We start from the raw sequence: 17,485 nt of genomic DNA on the forward strand, positions 1-17,485 counted from the left end.
CTCCAAATAGTTTACCTATTGTTGTTGGCAATATTCCAAAATAGGATTATTGGCTCTAGGAACCGTGTTTAGAACCATAAAGCCTCCCTTGTGAGAATTTCACTAAATAAGCCAATAGACTCTTTCATTGTAAGAATATCCGTAAAAAACCAATAAATTATTTCATATATTCAAGAGTTTACATATATTAGTTTCATTCATACCTCATGATATTTTTTTTTCCTCTCTTTTTCTAAGAAAAAATAAAACATAATAGCATTTTCCATTAATTTTCAGGATTTTTGGGGAATCATACAAATCTTAGTCACGTGTTATTTAAGTGGACAATGGGATCGGAAAAAAGGAAAACCTTACTTTTAAAGTTCAAGCAACCTGATTTGAAAAGTTTAAGAGACATCAGCAATCAAATGAAAACTATACAACGTGATAGTTTCTTTCACAAATATGGGAAGATCCTAAATCTCTTGGCAGTAAATGTGCAAACAGGTGCCCTCACCGCATTGGCTCAATATTATGATCCTCTCTTAAGATGTTTCACCTTTCAAGATTTTCAGTTGGCCCCAACATTAGAGGAATTCAAACGAATATTGAGTTACTCCCTAGAAAGAGGAAATCCTTATCGATATATTGGGCAACCACCGAAGTTGGAAACAATTGCTGAAGTGTTGAAGATCGACATAAGAGAGTTGGCAAGTACAAAAGAGGAAAAAGGGGCTATTCATGGGTTTTCAAGAAAATATCTAGAGCAAAAGTGCCAAGATTTAGAAAAACTTTCTTTTTTTCCATTCTTTTTTAACACACTTTTATCTCAAAAAATCACATTTATAAAAAACAATTTATATTCATATTTAATAATAAAGAAAAATAAATATATTTAAGTTGATATAATTTTGCACAATTAATTAAAGGTAACCGTATTTTAACGGATGTCGTAGGGTGCTAATACATTCCCTACGCATAATCGACTCCCGAACTCAAAATCTGGTTTCAAAGACCATTTTTACATTTTTAAGAGTTTCCCAATATTTTCCCTATTTTAAAATAAACTTTGGTGGCGACTCCATTGAATTTGATGAAAACTCGAAATTTTAGGCCGCGAAAGCTGGCGACTCCACTGGGAAAATTTAGAGAGTAAAGCCTAACAAATTAATTGTGCATAATATTTTTTTTTTAAACATTTTCTATATTTGTTTGTTTTTTTTTTTCATTTTCTTTATGTGTTTATTATTTTTTTAATAAGTATTAGCTAACATTATAATATTCTTTTAAGTTATTAAATTATTTTTATTTTATTTATCTATTTCTATTTATTTTATATGGATTTATTGAATTATGGATTTATTCAACACCTACACTTTTTTAAGACACGCACTTATGAGTGGAACCTTATACCCGGGTTTGAACAAAAACTTAAGTTTAGATTCGAGATTGCGTAGTGGTAGCCTTCTGGATGTACATCCTGTTTGGTTAGCATGAAGATCTCACCTAGAGTTTGATCCTGTTGAGGTTATTGTCGCTCCAAATAGTTTACCTATTGTTGTTGGCAATATTCCAACTACCCAGCAACCTCGTACAACAACTATACAATTTCCTATGTACGGTCTTCCACCCGGTTATACTCCACCCTTAGTCGTCAACCCCATGGAAAACAACCCAAACCACTTAAACCCCCAAAACACTCAACCCTCAGAAAATATTCCATATATTGCACCCCAAGTACCCCATTTCGATACTAATGGAAATTGGCATCAACCTCACATTGGGGATGATACACAATCAAAGGAAAAATTCCATGTCTTGGAAGAGCGAATAAAAGCTATTGAGGGGTATAATGTTTATGGCCTTGAAGCTTTCGATATGTGTTTGGTTCCTGATGTGACTATCCCTGCCAAATTCAAGGTTCCTGACTTTGAAAAATACAAGGGCAACACATGTCCTAAAAATCATCTAACTATGTATTGCAGAAAAATGGCATCTCATGCTCATAACGATAAACTTCTCATTCACTTCTTCCAAGACAGTTTGAGTGGGGCATCGTTAAGTTGGTATATGCATCTTGAGCGAAATCAAATTCGTTCATGGAAGGACCTAGCTGATGCCTTTTTGAAGCAATACAGGTACAACGTTGACATGGCCCCTGATAGGATGCAATTGCAAAATTCACTGAAAAATGACAACGAAGCTTTCAAAGAATACGCACAACGGTGGAGGGAAATGGCCTCACAAGTAGAACCCCCATTATCTGAAAGAGAAATGGTTGGTATGTTTATGGATACTCTCCCGTCGCCTTTTTTTGACAAGATGATTGGGAGTATGTCATCAAACTTTTCTGACCTTGTCATGATAGGAGAAAGGATAGAAAGTGGGATGAGGAGTGGCAAGATCGTATGTGCAGCAACTAGCGTGAAACGACCCCAGACGACATTCACAAAAAAGAAAGAAGGAGACACTAACGCTGTAATGGTAAACCCCAGAATCTCTTATTTTCCACCCATCAATTCTTATCGACCCCCAATTTTCCAGCCCCCGATACCACAAAATCCTTACACCCCTTATCCATATGTGGCCGCAACCACACAAGCTTCATTCCCTCAATATCACCCTTCAAGACCACCTTTTTATCAACCACCACCTACCGCATTTTCCCCACAAAATCAATACCCAAGCTCAAATCACTACAGACCACCTGTCAATCGAGAAAAAAGGATAACTCGTTTTGATCCAATTCCCGTCACGTATAGCCAATTGTTGCCCCATTTACTTCAAAATTCAATGGTAGTCATAAGACCAATGAAACCTCTTGAACCACCATTTCCAAAATGGTATAATCCAAATGCCAAATGTGAATATCATGCAGGAGCCGTTGGGCATTCCATTGAAGATTGTCAAGCCCTAAAATCTAAAGTGCAAGAATTGATTAATGCAAAATGGCTTACCTTCAAGGAGGACAATCCCAACATAGGGAGCAATCCTTTGCCAGGTCACGGGAACGCCTCTGTGAATTTCATTGAAGATGGGATAGACCAACATGCAGTAGATGGTCATGTGTTCACCATGGGGTCGTGTGTGGAAAATAATATATCTTTCCCAAAACCATTGGAAATTCTTTACAAAAAAGAGAATCTTAAGTCAACTCATAACAAGCCAAATGCAATAATTGTCCAAACACCAATCCCGTTTCCTTATGGAAATACCAAGGCAGTACCGTGGAAATACGAAGTCACATCCCACTTGGCAGATCATCAACCAAGTGATGGTTGTGAACCTAAAGGAACTGAGGTCACTAACATCTCAGGGATTGGTGGAATGACTCGGAGTGGTCGAGTATACACTCCTGAGCAACTTAGGAAAAAAGAGGTTAATGGAGAAAAAGGAAAAGAAGATATGTATCATACCATAAAAGGACAAGAGATCAGTAAAAAGACGGTGTCTGAAGAAGAAGCTAGTGAATTTTTGAAGTTTGTCAAGCAAAGTGAATATAAGGTGGTGGATCAGCTAAATCAGACCCCTTCCAAGATATCAGTTCTCTCCTTGTTATTGAATTCTGAAGCACATAGAAGGGCACTGATGAAAGTTCTAAACGAAGCCCATGTTACTCACGATATCACTGTCGATCAGTTTGATGGAGTTGTCGGTAACATCACTGCTAGTAGTTGCCTGAGTTTTAGTGATAATGAATTACCAGCTGAAGGGACAGAGCATAATAAGGCACTGCACATCTCTATGAGGTGTCACGATCACATTCTTGCACGAGTGCTAGTAGATAATGGTTCATCATTAAATGTCATGCCTAAATCAACACTGTCAAAGCTATTTGTTGAGGGAGCCTGTTTGAAGCCTAGTGCTTTGGTGGTGAAAGCGTTTGATGGATCTAGAAGACAAGTGATTGGTGAGATTGACCTGCCAATTCAAATCGGACCCCACATCTTTGGGATAACCTTCCAAGTAATGGATATTAAACCGGCGTACAGTTGTCTTTTAGGGAGACCATGGATTCATGCTGCTGGAGCAGTGACATCCACTCTCCATCAAAAGCTAAAGTTTACAGTGAACAATAAGCTGGTAATAATATATGGGGAAGAAGATATGATAGTAAGTCATTTATCTTCTACAGGCTACATTGAAGACACGGAGGAAGCCATAGAGACTTTCTTTCAAGCATTAGAAATTGCCAATGTTGTCTTCATGGGTGAAGGATATCGTTTAAAAGAACCAAAACAATCTACCATATCATTGAAGTCTACCAAATCCATGTTAGAAGGAGGAGTTTTTCTCAATTTGGGGAAGTTGATAGAAATACCAGAAAAGAACAATAGGTACGGGTTGGGATATGTACCTACTCAAGCTGATGAAGAAAAGGCTGCGAAGGAAAAAAGAGAAAACAAGGTGACTCGTCGAGAAAACTGGATACCGAATTCACAGAAGATTCCTATTTGTGACATTCGTCAAAATTTTCAAAGCGCCGGAATAATATATGCTGATCAGGTGGCTGTTGCGGAAGAGGATCATGGTGATGATGATACCCTCAAGCTAGTGTACCCTTGTCCTCCAAACACCAATCTCAACAATTGGAAGATCATCGAGTTTCCCGTGTTTGTTAATTCATGTTCAAAGTAATTATGTATTTTTAACTCCTTTTGCTCTGCCCAAGGCTATAAGGATAACTAATTAGGGCATATGTATTTCAATTCCGTACTTATTATCAATAAATGCATTTTTGAATTCTCCAACTGGTTTTGTTTTTTTTTTCTCTTTTTTCTTTCTTTTGGCAATCTTTATTCATATATATATTTTTTTCTTTTTTTCTTTTAAACAATGCAGAGTCGAAAATGAATATGTTGAAAATAACAGCGCTAGAACCATTTCTTGTAACTTTGAACGTCTGATTAATCATGCCGATGAGGATTGTGAAGACGATTGTGAGCTTCCCCCAGAACTAGAAAGCTTAATTGAACGGGAAGCTAAGATAATCCAACCCTATCAAGAACCTGTTGAGGCGATCAATTTAGGGACTGAGCATGATAAAAAAGAAGTTAAAGTTGGTATGTCTATGAAAGAAAGTGAGCGAGAAAAGTTGGTTAAACTTTTAATTGATTATGTGGATGTCTTTGCATGGTCATATCAGGATATGCCCGGGTTAGATACTAACATAGTTGAACACAAGCTACCACTAAAGCCTGAATACACTCCAATTAAACAGAAGTTGAGAAGGATGAGACCTGATATGTCGCTTAAAATTAGAGAAGAGGTCAAGAAGCAATTTGATGCTGGTTTCTTAGCAGTAGCAAAATATCCTCAATGGGTGGCTAATATTGTACCAGTTCCAAAGAAAGATGGAAAGGTTCGAATGTGCGTTGATTATCGGGATTTAAATAAAGCTAGTCCTAAAGATGATTTTCCTCTACCTCATATTGATGTCTTAGTGGATAACACTGCTCAATACTCTCTTTTATCCTTCATGGATGGTTTCTCAAGATACAATCAAATCAAGATGGCTCCCGAAGATATGGAGAAAACTACGTTCATCACACAATGGGAGACTTTCTGCTATAAAGTGATGCCATTTGGATTGAAGAATGCCGGGGCAACCTATCAAAGAGAAATGGTAACTTTGTTTCATGACATGATGCATAAGGAAATAGAGGTTTACGTGGATGATATGATCGCAAAATCTTGAACCGAAGAAGACCATGTTGTTAACCTTCAAAAGTTATTTGAGCGACTAAGGAAGTTCAAACTTCGTTTAGTCACGATCACATTCTTGCACGAGTGCTAGTAGATAATGGTTCATCATTAAATGTCATGCCTAAATCAACACTGTCAAAGCTATTTGTTGAGGGAGCCTGTTTGAAGCCTAGTGCTTTTGTGGTGAAAGCGTTTGATGGATCTAGAAGACAAGTGGTTGGTGAGATTGACCTGCCAATTCAAATCGGACCCCACATCTTTGGGATAACCTTCCAAGTAATGGATATTAAACCGACGTACATCTGTCTTTTAGGGAGACAAGGGATTCATGCTGTTGGAGTAGTGACATCCACCCTCCATCAAAAGCTAAAGTTTATAGTGAACAATAAGATGGTAATAATATCCGGGGAAGAAGATATGATAGTAAGTCATTTATCTTCTACAAGCTACATTGAAAACACAGAGGAAGCCATAGAGACTTCGTTTCAAGCATTAGAAATTGCCAATGCCGTCTTCAGGGGTGAAGAATATCGTTTAAAAGAACCAAAACTATCTACCACATCATTGAAGTTTACCAAATCTATGTTGGAAGGAGGAGTTGTTTTGGGAAAGTTGATAGAAATACCAGAAAAGAACAATAGGTACGGGTTGGGATATGTACCTACTCAAGCTGATAAAGAGAAGGTTAAGAGAAATCTGGACACCGAATTCACATAAGATTCCTATTTATGACATTCGCCAAACTTTTCAAAGTGCCAGAATTGTTCCTGGGAAACCGCTTATTATGTACTTAACAGTACTTGACGAGTCAATGGGCTGCGTACTAGGGCATCATGATGAATCTGGTAGGAAAGAACATGCTATTTATTATTTGAGAAAAAAGTTCACCGGTTGTGAAACAAGATATTCACTACTTGAACGAACATGTTGCGCATTGGCATGAGCTGCTCGTCGGTTGAGGCAATACATGTTATGTCACACAACTTGGTTGGTGTCTAAAATGGACCCAATTAATTACATCTTTGAGAAACCTGCTCTTACTAGAAGGATCGCCCGTTGGCAGATGTTGTTATCAGAATACGATTTGATATATGTTACACAAAAATCTATCAAAGGAAGCGCACTAGCAGAGTACTTAACCCAACAACCGGTAGAAGATTATCAATCAATGCAGTGTGAATTCCCCGATGAAGACATAATGACTTTAGTTGAAGAGATTGAATCATCTGATAAAGAAAAATGGAGGTTGGTGTTTGATGGTGCCTCTAATGCGTTAGGGCATGGAATTGGAGCCATTTTGATTTCTCCAGAGAACCAATTCACTCCATTTACGGCTAGGTTGTGTTTTGATTGTACAAACAATATTGCAGAATATGAAGCATGGTATATGGAGACTCATTGTTGGTCATCCATCAGACGAAAGGAGATTGGGAAACGCGAGATTCTAAATTGATTCCGTATCACACCCATATCAAAGAATTGACAGAACAATTTGAGAAGATTACTTTTCACCATATCCCTCGAGAAGAAAACCAGTTAGCTGACGCCTTGGCCACTTTGTCGTCAATGTTCAAAATAACCACTAATCAAGACGTGCCGGTCATAAAGATTCAACAAATAGATAAACCTGCATATTGCTTATCAATAGAAGAAGAGCTTGATAGCAAACCATGGTTTTATGATATCAAATCCTATGTTAAGAATAGGGAATATCCATCAGGTATTTCAGAGAACGACAAGAGGGTTTTGAGGAGGTTGTCAATGAACTTCTTCTTAAATGGTGATGTGCTTTATAAGAGGAATCATGATATGGTTCTCCTCAGATGTGTGGATAAAGCAGAAGCAGAAAAGATCATTCAAGAGGTTCACGAAGGTTCTTTTAGAACTCATGCAAATGGGCACACAATGGCTAGAAAAATCTTAAGGGCTGGCTACTACTGGTTGACCATGGAATCCGACTGCTTTAGTCACGTAAAGAAATGTCACAAATGTCAAATCTATGCTGATAAAATACATGTACCACCCACTTCTTTGAATGTTTTAACATCACCATGGCCATTTTCAATGTGGGGAATGGATGTTATTGGACTCATCGAGCCTAAGGCTTCAAATGGACACCGGTTTATCCTAGTAGCTATTGATTATTTCACAAAATGGGTTGAAGCCGCTTCTTATGCCAATGTGACGAGAAGTGTGGTTGTCAGATTCATCAAAAGAGAATTGATTTGTCGATATGGATTGCCAAATAAGATAATCACTGATAACGCGACTAATCTGAATAACAAAATGATGAAAGAGTTGTGTGATAATTTCAAAATTCAACACCATAATTCTTCTCCATATCGTCCGAAAATGAATGGGGCTGTAGAAGCAGCAAATAAGAATATCAAGAAGATCATACAGAAGATGGTGGAGACATATAAGGATTGGCATGAAATGCTTCCCTTTGCATTACATGGCTATAGAACCTCTGTTCGTACCTCAACAGGGGCAACTCCTTTCTCATTGGTGTATGGAATGGAAGCGGTACTTCCCATCGAAGTCGAAATTCCCTCAATCAAAGTCCTGATGGAAACAAAACTAGAAGAGGCAGATCTAAACAAATTTAGTCTCATTGCTGTTTGTTCTAACGTTTTTAAAAAAAATGTTATTTTATGATAATAAATATGAGAATTTGAAATATATGAAAATAAAAAAAATATCTTAAATATTTTGACGCTTGAAAATATATACACGGGAACGCGAGATATATGGTTGTATAAAAAAATGAAGGGTAATCATTTTAAATAATGCACATTTGATTGACCTCAAGAAAAGTGATTACACAAGATATACGTCATCATTGTTATCGTCGTTGATTCATTGAATCTTATAAGTGTATAAAGTCGCATAAGGATCGGGGAACCAAAAAAAAAAATGAATAAAGCAATATAAAAAATTATTTAAAAGGAATTTATCTTCATTGCATGCATGTTACATTTTTTTTTTCTTTCAAATACTCACACATGATTTATGCATCTTCACTCATATTTTACATATACTCAACAACTTCTTATATCATGCATAATGAGTTAATCATGCATATCTTATGTGTATATTTTATTTATATTCAATAACTTTTGTATCACATTATTCATTTTACGTTTGCATTACCACATACATGTTTCCTTTTAAAAATAAAAATAAAACAAATTTATCTCCTTTTATTTACATTCTACACTTTAAACTCATCTTTGCTTGTAGTCATCATTTTATTTATATCGATCAACGCATCGGTAACCAACCCGAAGACGATCATTTTATCTATGTTTATCTATGTCGATCAACGCATCGGTAACCAACCCTTGGTCTGAGTCATTTATTTATTTATTTTTTGCGTCGATTTACGCATCGGGAATCAATCCGAAAAACGATCATCCTTGGTCTGAGTCATTTTTTTTTTTGCCAACCACCGACACTATTTACATTTTTTTTCAATTGCAAATCCTCAACCTGTCAAATTAAGGTACTTATATTTAATTATCTTTTTACCACGTAAAATATAATTATCCTCAGCCTTCTTTTTTTCCCTTAATTGTACTTTGCTTAAATTTTATTACAAAAAAACAGTGTAAAATCCAATGAATTTTTGTTGAGTAACAATACAAAATCCAGAACATGTATTTGTACAATGAATGAAAACATTAGCCGTTTCTCTTATAAATTGACACAAACAGAACTGAACTGAGAGAGGGGAGGAAATTTTCTAAAACAATCAGAAATCTGAATTTGGAATGGGGGTGAGGTTTGCTCTGTTTGTTCATCTTTTCCTGATTTGTTTAGGCATAAGTAGGCTTTCATTTTATTAAGGGTTAGGGTATTATTTTCATTAAATTATTATTATTTATGTTTAATATAATTAATTATGTTTATTATAAAAATTATGAATACAGTTAACAAAGTCATTTATTTTACATTATAACAATTTTTCACTTATTTACAAAATATATTAAAAAAGAATTATATTTATAATTAATATAAATTTTTTATTCATTTAATAGATTAAGTTAAAGTCCATATATTTTTTTTTTATTTTTGCTATTTTATTCTCGTGGTTATAACTAATTCTATTTCGAGAAAAAAAATCATTTAAACTTGTTTAATATTTAATATCTTTTTTTAAAATAAAATAATAACAAATATTTCATTAAATATTAACTAAGATGTGACATCTTTTTAATTTTTGAGTTATTAGAACACAAATTGTGACAATTTGATGGTTCTAAATCTCATATTCACAAAATAAATTAATAAAATAAAAATTATAAACAAGTTAATCATAAAAATTATTTATATTTTAATCCTAGAGTTACATACTATAAATTAAACTATGTTGTTAGTTTGGAAACTTAATTTAAAAATAAAAATAAAAATATTCTTAAGAGGATTAAATTAGATGTGACATCTTTTTACTCCTTGAATTTTGAGACACGAGTTGTACAATTCGATCGTCTTAAAATTCATATTTTAAGATAATTATTCAAATCGAGCAAGTTTATTTCTTTATGCTTGTCAAATTTATTTTTTTAAAAGAAAATAACAAAAAATACAATTTATTTAAAAGCAATCAACACATCCACATTTTCTTCCAAGAACTACGTAGCTTTGATTTTTCCATCGCATCGGGAGATACGTAGGAGCAAGATCACACTCTTGTCAAGCACAATAATAAATTTTTTTTTTTACTCTTTTAAATACGTTTTTATCTCAAAAAATCACATTTATAAAAAACACTTTATATTCATATTTAATAATAAAGAAAAATAAATATATTTAAGTTGATATAATTTTGCACAATTAATTAAAGGTAATCGTATTTTAACGGATGCCGTAGGGTGCTAATACCTTCCCTACGCATAATCGACTCCCGAACTCAAAATCTGGTTTCAAAGACAATTTTTACATTTTTAAGGGTTTCCCAATATTTTCCCTATTTTAAAATAAACTTTGGTGGCGGCTCCATTGAGTTCGATGAAAACTCGAAATTTTAGGTCGCGACACTGGCACATACTGTTGAACACTTTAGGGAGGGGTTTAAGGTATGTTGACAAGTAGTGGGTTGATCATTCTTGAAACAGATCAAAAAGTACTTCAGTCTTTTGAAGATTCAAAGCTGAGTACCAGTTGTTGCCAAACACAAATGGGCCTTCTGTGGGCAACTAAAGAATGGAAGCCAGAATGTCCGAGGTTAGTTTGATCTGAACTCCCTTTATCGTGGAAATGATAAGGGATTTGTCAGCAAAAGTCTTTGCATTGCAGTAGAATGCTCGAAAAACATTTGGGTAGTAGCATTCAGACGTTCGTAGGAATGATGTCCAACCAAGAGCATTTGTGTGATGCTGGACAACATTGCCCTCAATGATGAGTTTGTCAAAGACAAAAACTCGTCCGATCCCAACTGGGCGTAGAGCCGATTTGTTTTTGAAGAGTTTGGATTTGTTAGGGGAAATCAGAGGCGGAGTATTTTGTTTGGAATTTTTAGAGGGTGGAGATGGTTCAGATGATGAAGAAGTGGAGGTAGAGGAACGTTCTGGAGTGGGAGAACGTTTGGCGTGTGTTGATGGTGAAGGTTGTGGACGAGGAGAGGATTTTGGAGGAAAGACTATGGGAGCAGGAGAACGTTTTTGTGATGAAGGAGAAAAAGGAGTTTAAACTGAAGAACATTTTGGAATTGGAGAACGTTCTTGAGGTTGGGGTGAGGAACATTGTGGAGAATGTTCTGGAGAGGTGGGTTGACAGTGTTTGAGGTTTTGTTTAGGAGCGATGGTTTTTCTCCTTTGAGGATTTGGGAGATTCTTGCGAGCAAGGAATTGTGCAATCATCATGGCAGTTTTTGTTTTCATGGGTTTTGTTTTTGGTTTGGATTGAGAGGGGGATTCAGTTCGTTTAGAAAGAAGGGAGACAATTTCATTTATCAATCTCCATTTTTGGTTTGGGGGAGTTGATTGTGAGGGTTCGGAGGAGAAGGTTGATTTGGATGGTGTGGTAGGTTTGGTGTTTGTTGGTGCCCTTGCTGATGTTGGAGGGAAGGAATCAGAAGAATCATCAGTCTCAGAATCTGAGATGATGAAGTAATGTGGTTTTAGGTTTGAGGGTTTTGAGGTTTCAATTCCAGATTGAACCCTTATTGAGCGTCGTTTAGGAATAGTTTGGTTACACAAATGTAGAGGAACCTGAGCAAGGTTTGGTGTAGGACGAGTGTATAGTGGTGGAAGAATAGTAGACAGAGGATTGGGATTGAAGATTTCTTGGTTGTTGTCAGAAGATGTTGAATGAGAGGCTGTGTGTGGTGGTGTTGATCGAGGTGGTGGAGAGGGTGAACGTTCCACAGAATCAGATGAAGGGGATGAAGAGGATGGTGAGTAGGGAGAAACATTTTTGCGTGCTGATTGTTTGGTTCGCGCCATTTTTGTTTGTAAGTGATTTAGAGTGAAAGAGATGAAGGAGAAGACTTGTATTTAGATAGAATCTTGATGCAAATTTTGGGGGAAAAAGAAGGTGAAGAGGTTGAAAAAGAAACTATTTTTTCTGACTTGAGAAGAGGAAAATAAAATAATGATTGTTTTTCTGACCAATTTTTGTGAACCTAGGGAAGGAGGAAAAGAATTTGGGGGGCTATAAAGCTTGTGTCAGCACTCTATCTTCAGACAGAGAGACACATGTATTACATGCCAAGATTTACCTTTTTGGTTTTAAGAGGGAAAATGATGACTCAGAAGAGAATGTTGGTTTTTCAGAACGGAGAATGATGCACGCGAAACGGAGACTGATAAACGTTCTTTGTTTTCTGCATAAGCAGAATTTATCCAAAATTTTCTGGATTTTTCATGATTTTCAATTTTTCTTTGATCAAATTGAAATTATCCTCGACAAGAGGCTTTGTAAAAATGTCAGTAAGTTGATTTTGAGTATCAACAAAGATTAATTCAATATCTTTCTTATTGACATGATCACGAATAAAATGATGTTTTATTTCAATATGTTTTAATCTAGAATGTTGAATGGGATTTTTAGATAAATTTATAGCACTCGTATAATCGCAATAAATTGGAATACTGGAATAGCTTACAGAGTAATCTTGAAGTTGATTTTTAATCCATAGAACCTATGAACAACATTTTGCTGCTGAAACATATTCGGCCTTTGTTGTTGACAAGGCTATAGTGTTTTGTTTTCTGCAAGACCAACTGATTAATGCTTCGCTTAAGAACTGACATGCTCTACTCGCGCTTTTTTTTTTCAATTTTATCTCCGACATAATCAGCATCACAGTATGCTATAAGATCAAAATGTCAACCCTTTCTATACCAAAGACCAAGATTAGTGGTTCCAACAAGATATCTAAATATGCGTTTTACTGCTGTTAAATGGGATTCTTTTGGTACTGATTGAAATCGAGCATATAATCCTACTGCAAACATTATATCAGGCCTACTAGCAGTTAAATAAAGCAGAGAGCCAATCATTCCTCGATACTCTTTCTCATAAACAGAATTGTCATTTTTATCTTTTTCTAAAGAAGAAGATGGATGCATATGAGTGAACATGATTTTTGATTTATTCATTTTGTATTTAACCAACAGATCTTTGATGTACTTTTCTTGACAAATAAAAATGCCGTTTTCATATTGTTTAATTTGTAAACCAAGAAGGTACCTTAATTCTCCCATCATGCTCATTTCAAATTCACTTTGCATAAGTTTTGAAAAACTTTCACACATTTTTTTATTTGTTGATCCAAAAATGATATCATCAACATATACTTGAACGATGAGTAAATCATTTCCCTATGTTTTCTTAAATAATGTAGTGTCGATTTTTCCTCTTAGAAAACCATTTTTAATTAGGAATGAACTCAGTCGTTCATATCAGACCATTGGTGCTTGTTTTAAACCACTATAGCTTTGTTAAGTTTGAAAACATGATTTGGTTTTGATTGGCTTTCAAAACCTGAGGGCTGTTTTACATACACTTGTTCATTTAAGAACCCATTTAAAAAAGCACTTTTAACATCCATTTGAAACAATTTGATAAGTTTATGAGATGCATATGCAAGAAGTATTCGAATAGCTCCTAACCTTGCAATTGGAGCAAATGTTTCATCATAATCTATATCTTCTTGTTGATTGTAACCTTGAGCTACTAATCTTGCTTTGTTTCTGATAACATTACCTTCTTCATCTAGTTTGTTTCTGAAAACCCACCGTGTACCAATGGTTGCTTCATCTAATGGATCAGGTACCAGGGTCCAGACTTCATTTTTCTCAAACTGCAGTAGTTCTTCCTTCATGACATTTATCCAAGATTGATCAATAATTGCTTCTTTAATTGATTTTGGTTCGATCTGAGATATCATTGCCATGTTGTTTTCATCATTCTTGAATGATTTTCTGGTTCTAATCCCATCAGTCGTGTCTCCAATGATTTGGGTTTGAGGATAATCTTCAATCATTTTCCAGCTTTTTGGTGGAGAATGGAATAGAGATTGTTTATCAATCTCTGTTTTCTGCAAACTATTTTGCTGTTGTGTTTCGATTGAAGTTTCTTCTTCCTCATCTTTTTTACTTATATCCAAGTCATTAAAATCATCAAATAATATGTGCATACTTATTTTAACAACATTAGTTCTTAAATTGAATACTCTATAACCTTTAGAATCGGTTGAGTATCCAAGAAAGATTGCTTTATCAGATTTTGCATCAAATTTTCCAATGAGATCTTTGTTGTTTAAAATGTAACAGTAACAACCAAAAATGTGAAAGTAAGATATGTTTGGTTTTCTATTTTTCCAAATTTCATATGAGGTTTTGTTGATGTTCTTTCTGATAGATACACGATTTAGAATATAGCAAGATGTGTTTATGGCTTCAGCCCAAAAATATCTTTCAACATTTGATTCTTCTAAAATAGTTCTTGTCATTTCTTGTAGTGTTCTATTTTTCGTTCAACAACTCCATTTTGTTGTGGAGTTCTTGCACATGAGAGATTGTGAGAGATGCCAAGTTCATCAAAAAAAGTTTTAAACGAAGCATTTATGAATTCTCCTCCATGATCACTTCTTACAAAAATGATGCTGGATTCTTTTTCATTTTGAACCTTTTTACAGAATGTTTTGAATGCTTCAAAAACATCATCTTTTTTGTTTTAAAAATAGAACTGACGTAAATCTTGAAAAGTCATCAACAAAAACAAAACCATATTTCATTCCTCCTAGACTTGTTGTTTTGAATGGCCCAAAGGGATCTATGTGAAGTAGTTCAAGAGTTCTATTTGTTGTTACAAAATCTTTTTAGTGAAAGCTACTTTTGACTTGTTTTCCTTTTGCACATGATTCACATATTTTATCTTTTTCAAAGTCAAGTTTTGGTAATCCTCTAACAAGATCTAGTTTAGAAATTTTTGAAATGGTTTTCATACTCCAGCCCTTTTATGCTAAATCCATTTATCTTTATTGATTGATATAAAGCGTGATTTATCAGGTAGTTCTTCAAGATACAAAACATATAAATTTTTCTTTCGATTTCCAGAAAATAGAATTTCTCCAGTTTTAGTTTTCCTGATTTCACATACCTTTTGTTTGAAAATGACTTCACATCCATTGTCACATAGCTGAATTATGCTTAACATGTTGTGTTTTAAACCTTCCACATATTGAACATCATTTATTTGACCAGAGTTTATCTTACCAATGGTTCCATTACCTTTAATCTGAGCTTGATTGTCATTACCAAAAGTGACTGATCCTCCATCCTTCTTGATGAATGTTATGAAACAGTTTTTATCTCCTGTCATGTGTCTTGAATAGCCACTGTCCAAGAACCAAAGTTTTCTCTTTATATTTGGAAAACCAACCTGCATATGATATTATTTCAGCCTTAGGTACCCACTTTGTTTTGGGTCCTTGAGAGTTAGTTTTGACATTTCCTTTTTCTTTAGAATGGTATATCATTCCTTTATTTTTGAAACCAGTTGAGTATTTAGTTGTTGATTTTGAAATAGATTTAACAATTTGGGTTTCAGAAGGTTTAAACTTTGGTTTGAAAGAGTTTCCAGATTGTTCTCCTTTTTTTTTTCCTGGAGTATGTTCAACTTTTGTTTTGGAACTTTTTCCGTTTAGGAAACATTCTGGAGATTGTTCTCCTTTTTGCAGTTTTTTCAAAACTGCTTTAACAGGATGATTTCCTCTTTCAATTACCTTTTTCCTTTCAATCTTTTCATCTCCTTTTCTAAAATAGCAATCAAATTCCAGATGTCCAAGTTTTTTACAATATGAGCATCTAGTTTTGCATTTTTCTTTCTTTTTGGGACAAAGAAATTTTCATATAGCTTGGTTATTTTGGTTTGATTGAAACCAATGCCAGCTTTATCAAAAATTCCTATTTGAGATCCCATGATGTTATGAAAGGTATCAATGGCTTTAATGAAATTTAATAAATCTGTTTTGAGAAGTTCGTTTTCATTTTTCAGTCGAACGTTTTCCGTTTATAGTGCAGAACATTCTTGATTTTCAAAATCACTTTTTCTGTTTCTTTCAACTCTTTAATGGTTTTTTTTAGCATGTTATTTTTAGCTTGACTTTCTTATTTTTCTTTAAGAAATTGTTCTTTTAAGTAACTACATTTTTGAATAAGGAGATTTGAGTCATTTAACAAGTTATCAAATTCTTTTCCCATTTGTTCACATAAATGACAAGGTTCAGAACTTATTACCTCTTCTTCTTCTTCTTCTTGGATTTTTGTTTGAGGGACATTCTGCTTTGTAATGTCCTAATTTATTGCATCCAAAGCATGTGACTTGGCTTTTGTCAACCTCTGTTTTGGGATTTTTGTTTTGAAATCCCTTTTTGATTTGATCTCTTCTTCTCATCATTCTCTGCATTCTTCTGGTAAGAAGAGCAATTTCATCAGCATTTTCTTGTTCATTTTCTTCTAGTTCTTCCTCTATTTGTGCTGTGATTTTTTCTTGGGAAGCTTTTAGTGCTATTGTCTTTCCTTTCTTGATTGGTTTGTCTTATTGTAACAATACTTCATGTGCTCTTAATGTTTCAATTAATTCTTCCAGAGGCAGTGATTCAAGATTCTTGGCTTGACTTATAGCTGTTACCATTGGTCTCTATATAATTGGAAGGCACCTCATAATCTTTCTTACTCTTTCTTGTATTGTGTAAGCATTGCCAAGAGAACGCATTTCGTTTACTATTGTAGTAAATCTTGAGTACATTTCATCAATAGTTTCTCCTTCTTGCATTTCGAACAATTCGAATTTCCTTATGCCAATGTCTATTCTTGTTTCTTTGACATGGCTTGTTCCTTCATGAAGAGTTTGTAGTGTATCCCAAACTTCTTTTGCAGTTGTGCATTCATCTACTCTTTCACTTTCTTCCCTGCTTAAAGCACATGATAAGAATAACTGAGCTTTAGAATTTAAAAGTACCTTAGTTTTATCATCGATTGTCCAGTCTGTTTCTTTCTTCATGGCAGTGTTTGAGTCATCTTGATCAACCATTGGTATGAAGTCTCCATCTGTAATGATGCGTCACATTTCTGTGTCTTGAGACTTTAGAAACAATTGCATTTTGTTTTTCCAAAAGTAGTAATCCGATCCATCAAAGAATGTTAGTCTGTTTGAGGATCCTCCTTCAACAATGTATTTTGCTTTCGACATTCTTTTAGATCTTTTCTCTAGCACTTGTTAGGTGTTTTTTGAACTTTCTAGAGACCGAGCTCTAATGCCAATTGAAGTAACAATGTCGATTTACAAG

The sequence above is a fragment of the Cicer arietinum genome, chromosome 7 (assembly GCF_000331145.2).
Source record: "Cicer arietinum cultivar CDC Frontier isolate Library 1 chromosome 7, Cicar.CDCFrontier_v2.0, whole genome shotgun sequence".
Taxonomy (NCBI): domain Eukaryota; kingdom Viridiplantae; phylum Streptophyta; class Magnoliopsida; order Fabales; family Fabaceae; genus Cicer; species Cicer arietinum.